Raw genomic sequence first — 14,077 nt, 5'->3', positions numbered from 1 at the left:
GGTGTCCATGAACTGAAGAGACTTCTTCCCTTACCAGCACATCCCTTGCCTGACCTGAAGCACTAACATGGGCATGATCTTCAGAGGGAGACCTCTCTCTCCCCAGCTGCTGCAAAGATTTGTAGATGTCCTGGTGGCTCGTAAGGCTACAGAATATGGTCTGTGGGTTTTCTATTAAAAAAGAAATTTTATAAACTGGTTGGTTGGTTGGGACCATGCTGGTACTCTGAGGCAGGTGGCACTGCCTTCCAGCCCTGAAGCCTGACCTTCTGTTGGGAAAAGGATTTTCCCCTTTATCGCTCCATAATATTGAGTATTTTGTTGGTGTTTGTTGTCTAATACCACTGGCTTGTTTTTAAAGGTTGGGCTTTATGAAAAAGCACTGTACACATGTTAGGTTTAATGGTGTGATGTTCAAATAAGGAGGGGCTAGTCCAGAGGCTTATACATGGACTTGAGTTTAGGTCTCGCTTTTTCTACAAGATACTGCTCCTTATGGTTAAAGCACTGCAGATGCTCCAGTCCTTTCCTTAAGCAACAAGCACATTATTGCTGCTTTTATTGAAGCCTCATGCATTAATACAGCAATTGCTTCCCCAGCTCAACCATGCCTTGTTAAAAACTATGTGTACTGACCTTCCCCTCTATTTTCTAGGGAGCATCAAGCCTCACAGCTTATGGTGCTGGTGGTAGTTTGCTTGGAGAGCCCTGCTATGCTCTACCTGTAGTGCATACAATTAAGCACAAGTTCTCCCAAGCTGAAGGTCCCAAGCAGCAAAGAAGCCTTCTTGCCTAATAAGTTCTGGAGACCAATGTGGCCAGAGAATTTATTCTATGTCTCCTTTAGTTATATATTGAATTTTGATTACTTCAAGACTTTTATATAGATGTACATTTTCCATTTGTGAATCATGATATCGTGGTCAGGAGACTATGCAATCTCAGCTGGGTTTTGCACACAGAGACTGTATTTAGTTGTACAGATGTTTTCAGCAAACAGTTGTATCAGAGATATCTCGTAAGAACATTTGTTGTGATTTGTCTGTCTGGGCACTGGGGTTTTTGTGCTTCCCAGCAAGATGAAAGAAGGGCTGATTTGATGCATGAAAGGCATGTTGGTCCCAAACCAATTGTTTATTATTTTCTCCAGACCACTATGAGAGAGAAAATGTATTGGGTTAACAGCAGTTGACTGATCTGCAGCCTGTTTTTCTTCAGCATCCTCAAAGCCTCTGACCTTTGATCCAGTTCTTCTTACTGAAAAAAAGAGGATAACACCTGTCTCATAGTGTAAAGCTTTTGGCTCTTGTGGTGAAGGGCTGAAGAAGAACAGGACATCTTTGTTTATAGGTAACGTTTTGTTGCTCCTACGCTTTATTAATTCTACTGTGTGAAGTGTCTTGAAAGAGTGTAAGGGATATGCTGCAGCAATAGATATTTAAATAGAAAACAGGGAAAAAATCAGCTCTGTGTGCAGATTTCATGGATGTTCTTTAAAATTACCTTTTAAAATCTTTTCTGTTTGTAGGCTGTTTTTAGGATAACTGCTTTAAGAGCAGATATGGAATTATGTGAGTTTTGTGCTAAGCCATTATGAAGAAAGCAACTTAGGAAAAGAGTTTGAAGCTTGTCGTGGTTTAACCCCAACCAGACAGCTTTCACTCACTCCCCTTCCCCTTCTTGCCCACCCCTACTCCTGGGGGGACGGAGAGGAGAATCAGAAAGAATGCAACTCCCACGGGTTGAGATAAGAACAGTTTAGTAACTAAGGTATAACACAAATCACTACTGCTACCACCAATAATAGTAATGATAAAGGAAATAACAAGGGAAGAGAATACAACACCCCATCACCAGGCGACCGATAACTCGCTCCCCCAGCCCGACCAAGCACTGACCGATACCTCCTCCAAACCTGCAGTCCCCTGCCCTTCTGGCTAACTCCCAGTTACCCCCTGGGCATGACGTGCTGTGATATGGAATACCTTTTTGGTCAGTTTGGGTCAGGTGTCCTGTCTCTGCTTCCTCCCAGCTTCCCTCCTCCCTGGCAGAGCATGAGGCCCACAAAGTCCTTGGCCAAACCAAAACATCAGTGTTTTTCAGCTCTGTTCCCAGCTGAAAATCAAAACACAGCACTGCACCAGCTACCAAGAAAGAGAAAAATGACTGCCACTGCTAAACCCAGGACAAAGCTGAAACCCATAACAGATGTATAGATGTATATATACTAGATGTACTTCTTATAACCAGCTAATTTATAAGCAGAATCACTAGACTCTCCATGGATGTATTTTTCCAGATTAATAGTGTTAGGAGGTCAGGAAAGATGCTTAGCTTTTGTATATGGGTGTAGCTTTGTTGCTCAGCATGTATTAAGTGCCTAATTTTGCTCTTCTGAAGTATTTGAGATCTTGGCTGTATATAAGATTAAGTACAGCTATGAAGCTGTTGTGTCTGTGTTTAAATATGTGTCTGATGAGACTCTTGGAAGTTAATTCTACCCTTGTTATTTGGCATGAGAGAGCTGGTTGTGCTCAATATCATAATTCATGCATTGCAATAAAAGAGTCAAAATGACTGTAGCCCTGAAAGAAACTTTACTGTTTTCTTTCGCTGGACGCTGTCGTGACAAACTCAAGCATGCAGCATATAGTATCAGTTCAGTCTAGTCTGCAAATAAGATTAGCAGGGCCAGAAAAGATTGTTTTCTTTGGTGGCAGTTCTGGTTGTAGCTCTCATGGTCATGAGGCTGTGGTCATAGTAGCTTCTGTAGCTTAGGAGGCCTTTTCATGATGACATCTCTGTGGTTCAAACTTTGAGAAAGGATAGAAACAACCTTTGAAGGGTTTTTGTGCATGCCGATTCTCAAAATAAGATGATCATAGATTTTTGGCAAAGGAAGTTTCTGGGGGAAACTGCCTACAATTAAAGTATAAGCAGATATTCAACCCCCAAATTGTCACTCGTGTCTGGGACCCAGAAGAGATGCAGATCTCATTTTGGGCAGATTCTACTATTTAGGGTAGTTATGTTGATAACAGCAGTCTCATTGATATGGATTTTAATGGAATTTTTAAGTTGCTCTAACAATAAAAATACAGAACAGCTGGAATTGCACTACAGGTCCTTTTTAATTTATGTGGTCCCAAACCACAAAACACAGTTGGAGAGCACAAAGAGGCACACTCTGTCCTTATATTACAACATCTTACCTTTTCAGTATGCCTATTCCTATGTGCTTTTTCTAGTTTCTTGTCTTTGTGTTAAACACATCCAGGCTTAATATAAAGAGTATTAACATAAAGTCCTATCCAGTCCAGGAACTACACGTATTAGAAAGGCTGGTGTACTCATTATCACTTCCAGTGCTTTCCAAAAAGTTACCTGATAGTGGAGGGGAGAGGAAAGGGATTTTTATCATCCTGTATTTTTCATTAAGTTTAGGCAGAAAAGACTTCAACTGAACTTCTAATGGACAGAGGAGAATACTGAGAAGCTCCTCCAGGTACTGCAAAGTGAAGTGAGAGGCAGGAGAGCAGCAGAGGCAACTTCTGGTTTTCCTGGTAAAAGAAAGGTCACGCTCACCAGCTTGGAAATTCTTTGGAAAAGTGAATCATTGTTCATCATGTTCTATAGCCATTTTGGGAGCTTTTTAACAGTTTGTGTTGTCTACTGCCTACAAGTCATTTTTGCATGCCAGAAGGATGTGACCTTTCTCTTCAAGTATATATTTTAAACAGTGCCAGAAGTATACTTTTTTGTGTAGTAATACGAGTGATGGGAAGTAGCCTGTGTTTCTAGTTTTGAAGGTAACTGTTGTGACCCTGCTAGAAATACTGCATATGGGAGCACACATTTCATCAAAGTTGTTTTTCTCCAAACTCTGGAAATTTCAGTTAGATTCTCCAGCAAGTTATGGTTTCATCCTCTTGGTAGGGCACCAGAAAGACATGCCCATTTCGATGCTGTCCCCTCTTCTAGAAGCTGAGATCTGCCAGAATCCTGGCCTGGGAGAGGATGCTCAGCTGGCATATCTGGAAGGGGGAGGCTTCCCTTTCTGGTCTAGCAGAAACTGTTGACTTTCAGGCTATGTTTCGAGCCTGTCTAGTAGCAGTGTAGATGCTATGAAGAGACTTGAGCATTACGATTGGGGGAGGGATGTGAATAATTCACCTTGTTGCTAATATTATCAATTTATGGTGCTATTCTTTTATAGCTGATGATGCACATTAAGCAATGACTGTAGATAGCAATGTTACTTTCACAGTCAGTTTGACAGCTTTTCAAGATTTCTATTGAACTCTTAGGCACTGAAGTCTCACTGACAGAAGGCAACATGCCATACTTGCTCATGTAATGGTTGCCAGCATATAAAGGCTATTCAGCAAGTGACCTGTTCCTCAAGACCAGGATAGGTGGATGTGTTTGGATTTATCTTAGCTTTAGATGTGATACCTGCATTGGCTGCTTCCTGGAGGTTGGGGTGCAGGGGAGGCAGAGGGAGTGGATCAGAAAGGACTGGAGGAGTTGCAGGCATGGTGTGAAGATGTGCAGTGACCTCAAGGTATCTCTCTCTTCTCCCAAGTCCCATGCAGAAATGTGTCTCCTTCCAACTCATCCGAGCCCTGGGGCTGTCCCTGGCTTTTAAGTCAGGGTCTTAGGTAGGCAATCTCCTTTCTGGTTGAGCAGTGTAACTGAATTAAGAAGAGCTGTGTGGAGGATAGCTCCAGCAGCTTTACTTTAAAGAAATTTGGGATCCTTATAGCCCAGGCTCTTTGATGCAGACTGTGTATTTTTTTGTTTAGATACATCTTTATAGGGGTTCTGGTTTTTATTTGTGCTGTTCTGAGGACACCAGGATGAAAAGCTGGAAGTATAAACACATCTGGAACTGGGATTCCTTGGGGTCCTTGAGTCAACCTGGTAGAAAACAGGAGGAAAAAAAATCTTGCCTTGGCTGATGACTTACAAGAAGATTTAGAGCCTGCAGTGCAACCGCTCCATGCTTTTCTGATACCTGGCCATGTTCAATTCATTTCATGGGGATTTTAATTTCTTAAGCAGTAGCAAGTATTCAACTCTGTTTTTCTAGGCGAGGAATAAAATCAGATGCTTGACCTCAGTACTGAAGCCCAATTTCTGTATTCACATTTATCATCTCAAAGATAATCTGAGCTCAGCTATGAACATTTAGCAACTGCACTGGCTTTTTGCAAAGACAGACACAGTTACCCACAATCAATTTTACTTTGTAGGACAGAGGAGAGAGCAAGTTTGTTTCTCACTAGTGTAATTCTGAGATTTTCTTTTAACAATAAAAGGAGCCAGAAGGAAAACACAGGAATGTTCAGAAAATTCAGAAAATGAAATTTATATCAATCACCTTAGTGGGAAATTGAACTTTGATTCATAAGAGAAAGAGGGAAAAAAATAATGTACATGTTTGCTTTTTTGGAAGCCATTCAGGGATGTGTTGTTTTTTGGGGTTTGTTTTTCTTCTTCTGTTGGCTAATTAAATACCATCTTTCAATAACACACTGGACACTGATTTCTCTCTCTAACAAGGTGAAACACTACGAGATGGTCCCTCAGTCGTCTCAAAATCCAGCTTTTTGCCATTGGAAACTATCATTGCAAGTACTAAGTAAAGAACTGCTGTTGGGCTGATCCTCATTCTGTTGGCTCTTTTGAGTAAGCTACAGCGAATACCTCACTTACTTTAACTTGTGATCAGCAGTGGGATGTGAGCAGGCTTGGTCAGGGACAGAAAACAGTATGAGGAGGAATAGAAGCATCTTTATTGCCTGGTTCTCTGTTTCTGCCATCTGAGAAGGCAGTATTGTTTAACTCTTTGCCCACAAGTAGCCTGACAGTATTTTATTGTATCAATAAAATATGGCCCGATACTTGGGCCTTGGCAAGGGTTTAGAAAACAGAAACTGTGTTCAGCCACATCCAACTTATTAATATAGTAAGGACAGTCTGTGTAAGAGAGCGGGGACAGGCGTGATAGAAGATACAACCTTGCATTTAACACTGTGGCTATTAAGACGTGAGTGTGAAAAACTGATTTATACCTCTGTGCCCAAATAGTGCAGATCAGCTGGAAGAAATAAAAAGGTGGAAGGTGGACCTGTTCCACCAGCAATAGAAGTCCATCAGTCAGGTTGGTGGAGGAATTTTAGCTGCAACCATCCTCCATGTGGGGAGGATGTTTTTGAAACATCCGCTTCACTCAAGGCAAGGGGAGAGCTCATTGTTTACACAGAGCGGTTCATATTGCGAACACAGACACTTTTAAATAGAGCTCTTTCGGTGTGTTGTTCATGGAAAAGCTTGCTTTCTGGCATGAAATAAAAGGGAAAACTGTGAGAAGCAGCTAATTATTGAAAGAATATTAATAGAGGAATGACAGCTTGGACCCTCCCCTGCTAGGCTAGGCTGCTGAACTGAAAAAATTGAGCTGAATGTCTTTATTTGAAGTGTATTATCATTGCTAGTGAGTCACGAACTCCTATAGAGTTAAAACACTGCAAATCCTGTTATTTCAGGTGGTTGTGTAAACTGCTCAGTTTCTATGTAATTCTGCCGCTTCTGCTAAACGCGAGACACAGAGAAGGGGAATAACAACTCCTCGTACTCAAAACCTTCCCTGGTGAAATTCTACTTTTGAGAAGAGTGGTTCTGTGAGGAAAAACAGCACAAAATAAAATCACCTTTTTTTCCCCCTTAATACCCACCAGGCAGATCTGTGAGGCCCTGAAACAAGTCCCCAGCAGGCAGGATGGACTGTTTGGGAGCTAAGAAAAATATTTAAAGGCTGTGTAAATATACAGAGAATCAGTGCATAAACCTCTCCTGGTAACTAGATGCTGACTTTCTGTTCACTCCACCAAAGACTGAAAGTGAGGCATCTGACTGCAATAGGGAAAAGAAGAAGAGGGGGACACAGCTTGGTGCCCCCTTCCCTACAATGTTATGCTCTCACTAGGTCACTGTCACAGCTTTGACTGCCCCCAAATTCCCATTGTGTCCCTGTGGGCAGTTGTGTTGGATTTCAGCTGAGAGGGCAGGCTCTGCAAGGGCTGGCATTGGCAATAGGTGCTGCAGAGAGCTGCAGGTGCTGCAGGGAGTGTGCTCTTCACCATTACTGGGGCAAAGATAATGTGTATATTTCAAGGTATTTTCATTAATACATCTCGTGCAGACCTGTTCATGTGCTGGAGCCAACAGTGAGCTCTGATAAGTTGCTAAAAGGCAAGGAAAAGTTGCCAGAAATCTGTGTATTTTTAGGTGCAGAGCTTTGGGTTTTGGTTTGTGTTTTTTTAACCCCCAAATTCCAGGAACAGGTTTCTCAGGTTTGGGTTTCAGTAACTTTTCATGCATTAAACTAACATTCAGCAAACAGGCTTATAGCAATGCTGAGAAGTTAAAAACAGGATTAATCTGGCCACAGCTCATGCAAAGCCCCTTCTGTGTGCAGAGATGAGCTCAGCTGTGTATCTTTGAGGGGAAAAAAGCAGGTGATCTCAGATCACTTTAAAAAGGAAGGTGGGGTAGTATGCACACATTATCTATTGGTTAATACCTGTTCTCTTCTTTACAAGTAATAAGCTGCAAAGCAAGAAGGGACAGGTACAAGAAAAATAATTGGGAGCTCTTGCTTTTTCCCAGATGAGTCAGTCTTTCTGAGAATATTGCCTTTGCCATTTATGCATATGATCAACAAAAAGAGCAGAGATTTAAAGAAATACCCTCAAGTTTACATGTGGATCAAACCGTACTTTGAAACCTGCTTCACACTGCCCTTGCTCATGTTCCCTAGTGCGGGTTTTTTGCATTGCAAAAAGCCTTAAGTTACCTATTTTTTTTAAGGCAGTCCTGGAACTGAGCCATAAAATGTAGATCTGGATAAGCACTGCCTTGCATGTTTTAGGCTATGTCCAGAGACCCTGTCACCAGGAACACGTGAGCATCCATAGGGAAAACCCCTCTGGTGTTCTTGCCAACGCCGCAGGCACTAACACAATGTGAATAGCTGCTAGTTTGAACAGGGTAGATTCCCATGGCAGGTAATTCAGGGAGATGTGTTTGCTTTGGGGCACAGGTAAACTGCCTTTATCGTTCCTGTTACCTGCCCTGTGCTGTGGACTGTGTTCTGCCCCACGTCTTTATCCCTGCAAGTCAGAGCATAGCGTTAAGTGAGGGCAGGATTTGGTTTAATAACCCGAAGCAGTGGCCAGTAGCACCCCTCTCCTCATGCTGTCCTTCAGAGGGAGTATTAAGGAAATTATTCTACATGGAGCATTTTGCAGAGTTTTTCACATTTCATTGTTGTAGCCCTGGAAATCAGAAAGGGAACTGTACCATACTCAGCAAGAAAATTGACATTATACCCAGTGTAGCATCAACTACATGTGCATACATTGGAGTTCCTTTGACAATTAGTAGCCTTGATTGGCCATGCAGAACAGCCCCACATGCTACAATTTGCTTTGTTTCTGAGGGTGAGGCATCTGTGCAAGAACTCCATAGGATTTCTGTGCTTCTACTCTCTTCTTGTCCTGCTTAATGCATCTGCATCCTGGATGATACCACCCTGGAGAGAAGGGACGTCAGGGTGGTGGAGGTGGCAGAGATGTTGGTGTCCTCAGGGGCACCTAAATGGCTCTAGAATGTGCTTCAGAGAGGCCTGAAGAAGCAATAACTTGCACTGACTTCAAACTTCCTCAGGCTCTGGCATCAAGTGGACCAAAGTGACCTTTGTTTCTTCATAGTAAAACAGTGTGTCATGCCAAATCGTATGAGTAATTCCCATTTGGCCTTGCATCGGCTGCCTGTGAGCTGTACGTGAACAGTACCAGCAGCGATAAAATCTCAGGTAATACCTGACATGTAGCTCCCTTGTGTCTCGCTGGGCATAATTCTTTTCTATCATGAGATGCCAGGTATTTATTGAGAATGGGTTTTGTCCTGTCATATTCCCAGTAGTGGGCAGGAGTGGATGTGCGGGTGGGAAAGCCAACGCCATCCTGTGTCCCAGCTGGTTTTGTTACCCTGGTTTCCTGTCATCCCCCAGAATGTGAGAAGCAGAGCTGAGCGGGTGACAGATCCGGTGCCTGGACACTCCTCCTGTGTGTAATGTTTTGCTCCTTGTGGTTTGGATTTGTCCATTTGCAGCCCAGAAGCTGACTCAGTGGCCATGCAAACCCAAGCCTGAGTTAGCGTGTGCTGGCGAGCAGCCACACGCTTCCCTTCTCTCTTCCCAAACCCCGCATATGTAACTCAGTATGTGAATGCAATTTTATGTTATTATTGTTTGTGATCTTATGCATCTGGGGCTCACACTCTATTGCAGCAGAACACTGGCTTCTCTGCTCAGCACGTCCATAGCTTGGGATGGAAGGGCAAGAGCTCCTACAGCCCCTGGTAACCTTTACTTCAGTCAGCTATCACACATGGGCAAGTTTCGTCTTGCTCCGTGAGGCTTTCCTGGCCTTTCCTCATGGTGGCAGAGGCCCAGCCCTGCCTGGCTACAGAATCAGACAGTGGGCAGGATGGCTCTCAGCACCCTGTGACAGCTGAGAAACCTCCTGAGATGGGCTTTTGGGGCTGGAGATGGAAATCCAGTGGAGCAGAGCAAGCTGGGATCACTTGGCTTGTTGTGAAGGGTCTTTAGTGACCACAGATATTTCATGACCTGTTATACAATGGAGAATGCTTTGAACTGGAAGAGGGTAGGTTTAGATTAGACATTGGGCAGAAGTTCTTCCCTGTGAGGGTGCTGAGGCGCTGGCACAGGGTGCCCAGAGAAGCTGTGGCTGCCCCATCCCTGGCAGTGCTCAAGGCCAGGTTGGACACAGGGGCTTGGAGCAAGCTGCTCTAGTGGAAGGTGTCCCTGTCCGTGGCAGGGGGTTGGAACTGGCTGAGCTTTAAGGTCTGTTCCAGCCCAAACCATTGTATGAGAAAGGCTGTAATGAAGGATAAAACCCAAGTGTTTTAGTAACTGGAAATGTATTTGCAACAATTCTTTCTTTTTCTAACGATGCCTGCTCAGCATGACCGGTGTGCTGCTTAGAAAACAGTGATCCCGCTTGGCTCTGGGGAACATCCTCATGGCCTGATGCTCTACCAGCACCAGCAGCTGAGCCGGAGACAGCCCAAGCAGTGCTCCCAGAGGTGCGGGCAGCTTGTGCTGCTCCACATGGGAGCTGATAGAGACATGGTGGGGCAATTCCGATCTTTTGGGATCTGGCTCCTCATTGTGCTACCTGAGCTGAAGTGTCACCCCTGCAAATCGTGTGTTGGGAGGCTGGGGTGACAATTCTTACCTCCTGCCCATCACAGGTGCTCCCAGCACCTCTTTTCCCTATAGCTGCCACTAAGAGAACCATCAGCTGCTAAAAGTAAAATACATCCTAAAAGGCGGCTGTCTTGATTTTTGCGTATTTTTCTGCTGTTACTTGTGATAGGGTTTATTTATTTCTTTATTCATTCCTAATGACTGATTCCTAATGAACTAAATAATCTAGTTATCTCTTTTTTGTCCTTTTTTTCCCCTTGGTCTGGTCATGAAGGAGTTTTCACTCGTGGCTCCTGGAAACTGGCACTTCAGTATTGCCTAGCACTTCGTAACATCAAATACGGGGTTGGCGGGGATTTGCTATTAATGGTCACAGAGGAGATTAAACACCTCCTGAAAGTGGATAAATACATGTAGACATTTTAATAAAACGATAAGGTGCAAGGCCCCACACATTAACAAACAGCAAGTCTGCTGTTATTAGATTTACTCTGGGTAAATTTACTCTGAGCATGTCACAGCCCTGATTCTCAGCTTTCAAATGGTTTTGGATAATGTAGATAAGGCAGCCAAAAGGACTCTGCTTTGAGGGTTTCTGGATGGTGGTGTCAAGCCATGGGAAAGGAAACAGTGTTGTCTCTAGGATGGGCACGGGGATGCAGGAGCAATGACCCCCTGCCCTATGCTGACACACCTGGGCTGCTCCTCACTGCACAGTAGGCTCATGCCTTCTTCACTCCTGGGCTTTGCTTTTCAAAACCAGACCTTTCTTCTTTTTGCCTTTTTGCTATATCAAGAGAGGTTGGGGGAGAGCAGCCTTCTGGTTCACTGCTACCTGGCTGCTTGCCTGGAAGAAAGCAGGCTGCAAAGGGCAGATGTTTAAAAGGAAAGAAAAAGCTGAATCTCAACAGGAAAATACCAAGTAAAAAGATGGAATCAAGAAGAGCCCAGGATGAAGAAACATGTAGGAACAACCTTGGATGTGTTAGCAGCAGATTGAAGGTGACTGATCACAAGGAGAACAGCCCTGCTATTGATGACAGAAATACTTGTCTTTGCAGACTTTGGCTCTTCAATACTGTGTCCTAGTTGAGGCACAGGGGTAGTGGTGGGGTGGTGATGCATGTCAGGACAAATGTTGAACCAAGATTTGCAAGATCATCATTTTTCCCTCTTGCTTTTGAGATGTTGACGTTCATTTGGCCTTCAGAGTAGCATACGTTAGGACAGAGTTTATGCTTTCTGGTGTGCTTGTTTCCCTATGTGATGCTGCCCAACTGTGAGTGGTATCCAAGTCATGATAAACCACAGGATAGTTTCATGTTATGAGCAGTGTTATTATCACCTTTTTTTTACTCATTTGAACATCCCTTTTGAGGACCAGAGCAAATATTAGAAAGGATTTCCCTGTGGTTCTTTTAAGTATGTTGCTGCTGTAAACTTGGGTGTGTGTTTTGGAGCAGGGAGGCACCAAAGTGTCCCAAGGTGTGGATGCTGGGGCAGGTAGCTGGCCACGCTCCGTCCTTTCCCTGCCCCCCTCATGTGCTGTGGATGCACGTCCTGATAACTGCATAAGCAGCCCTATGTGATATCCTTCCTTGCTCCCAGCACTTAAACCCAGGGCCCTGAGAGCTCTGCAAAAGTAAAAGGTTTCATTTTGATGGTGAAGACAGATGCTCTCACTTTCATCCAGGAGAGAACATAGTCCCAGATGCCTTTGGTGGGAATAAGAGTGGTCAAACAGGCCATGGAGTGCAGGAAGATGTGACTGCCAAAGAAGTTGTTTTGACTGCAGCAGAGAAAATAAAATGTGAAAGCCATTAAGGAAATATGAGGGGGAATTCAAGGCTGCTGCCCTCTTAGAGGATAACTTCTTACTGGAAGGACCACTTAATCAAAACTCCACATTAGCCATTTATCTAAGTTAAGAAAGTTATTCTCCTTTCTGCCATAGCTTCACTGTTACAGTGTATGTGCACATTCATCTGGAATCGAGGGGAATTTTATAGTGATTTATGGCAATGAGACTAACACAGACTAGTTTTTCTTCTTGCTCCTAATTTTTAAAAGTATGATGAATTTGGATTGAATTAACCAGGTTGTCTTTAAACTGTTCCTACGCGGTATTTTCCATGAGACAGATGTAAATCTGGAATAATCTTTCCTCGGTCAGTGGCATTGCTTCTGTTTTGATGTGGATGTAACTGAGAGCAAAATCTGATTGTCCCTGAGAAACCTATCATCTACTAGTTTAAAAGGAAGACTGGAAGCTCAGTGAGTTATGGAGAGTATTATTAATGATCTGTTGTGCAAATCACATAAATTGCCTTTGTAAGAGGTAAAGAAGGGTTAATTCAGTTAACAAAGAAGACTTTTAAGTTTGTAATTTCTTTCAATTCATCGAATAGACATGGGTTTTCAGAAAGCACACACACAAAAAAACTCAATTCTGTAGTCTGGGGCATGTGGTTCATTTTATGTATGCATATGAACTTCCCTCCTTCCTCAGAGAATGCCTTCAAATGCACATTTGTTTCACGTCCCCTTTTTAACACAGCTCGATGCTACAGATAAATCGCTACTCCCTGTTTATGTTATCACTGTGGAAAAGTTCGTGAAATCACAGATTTGGCAGCCTGGTTTCATAAACGTCCTCGAATAAGAGCACCGTCTGGGAAAAGTGAGACGTTTTATTACAGGCTGAGCTCTCAGCTTAGATGTCTGCAATACCTGTGAAACACCTCCACCCTCTGAGAAAGATGGGAATAAGATTCATCTGCCAGCACTTACTGTATCATAGAAACACTGAAGGGTTTGAAGTGGAAGGGGCCGTAAAGATCATCCAGCTCATCCATGAATGCAGGGATGGGCAGGGACACCTTCCTAGGGTCTAGTAAGTAGCTCCAAGCCCCGTCCAATCTAGCTTTAGCACTGCCAGGGATGGGGCAGCCATAGCTTCTCTGGGCAACCTATGCCAGCACCTCAGCCCCCTCATATGGAAGAATTTATTCCTAACATCATTCTTTGTGCCTTAGCATAGTTTTCCAGGAGGATCTGATCCATTTTAAAGTTCTTTTTGGTGGTTTGGGTTGGGTTTTTTTTCTTACTTTTTTTTTCAGCCATAGCCAAGAGCTACTTTTGGCACTATTAGTATAAAAGTTGGGTTCGCCTCCTGTAATTTCTCGTGATCTGAACTACATGGGAGGGCAGTGTCTCAGAGAGATAAGGCTCTGTCTCAGAGAGGTAAGTATCACAGCCCTGTGTATCTGTGCTGGGGGACACTGGGAAGGGAACAGAAGCCATTACCCGCGTCAGAGCAAGCAGAGGTGGCAGCAAAAGGTTAGTAAAGGATCCAGAAGTTGTTGGTAGGTTAAAACTTAAAACTTAACTTGGGTTAAAACTTAAACAGGGGAAGTTTAGATTGGATATAAGGAGGAAATTCTTTCCTGTTAGGGTGGTGAGGCACTGGAATAGGTTGCCCAGGGAGGTTGTGAATGCTCCATCCCTGGCAGTGTTCAAGGCCAGGCTGGACAAAGCCTTGGGTGATATGGTTTAGTGTGAGGTGTCCCTGCCCATGGCAAGGGGGTTGGAACTTGATGATCTTAAGGTCCTTTCCAACCCTAACTGTTCTATGATTCTGATTCTGTATATCATCCATTGCGCTCCAGATATACTTTGCTGCTCAGAAGCAGCCAGTAGTAAAGACAAAACCCATAGCTGGCCATAGCATCACAGCAACTTTTAAACTGTTTTTGTCAACCAGTCTTGAAAACA

General features: G+C 43.6%; 1 protein-coding gene across 2 annotated transcripts in view; it reads left to right on the top strand.

The window, feature by feature from the left end:
* EGFR (epidermal growth factor receptor) overlaps nt 1–14,077 on the top strand; it is a 156,272-nt gene that overhangs the window by 77,823 nt on the left and 64,372 nt on the right. The gene's annotated exons all lie outside the window — the stretch shown is intronic.

Source organism: Neopsephotus bourkii, unplaced genomic scaffold (genome assembly GCF_033783945.1).
Source record: "Neopsephotus bourkii isolate Nb327-2 ecotype Australia unplaced genomic scaffold, CSIRO-AGI_Nbou_v1 NB_1655, whole genome shotgun sequence".
NCBI classification, from domain to species: domain Eukaryota; kingdom Metazoa; phylum Chordata; class Aves; order Psittaciformes; family Psittacidae; genus Neopsephotus; species Neopsephotus bourkii.
The sequence above is the reverse complement of the archived record's forward strand: the minus strand, read 5'-3'. Positions and strand labels throughout refer to the sequence as shown.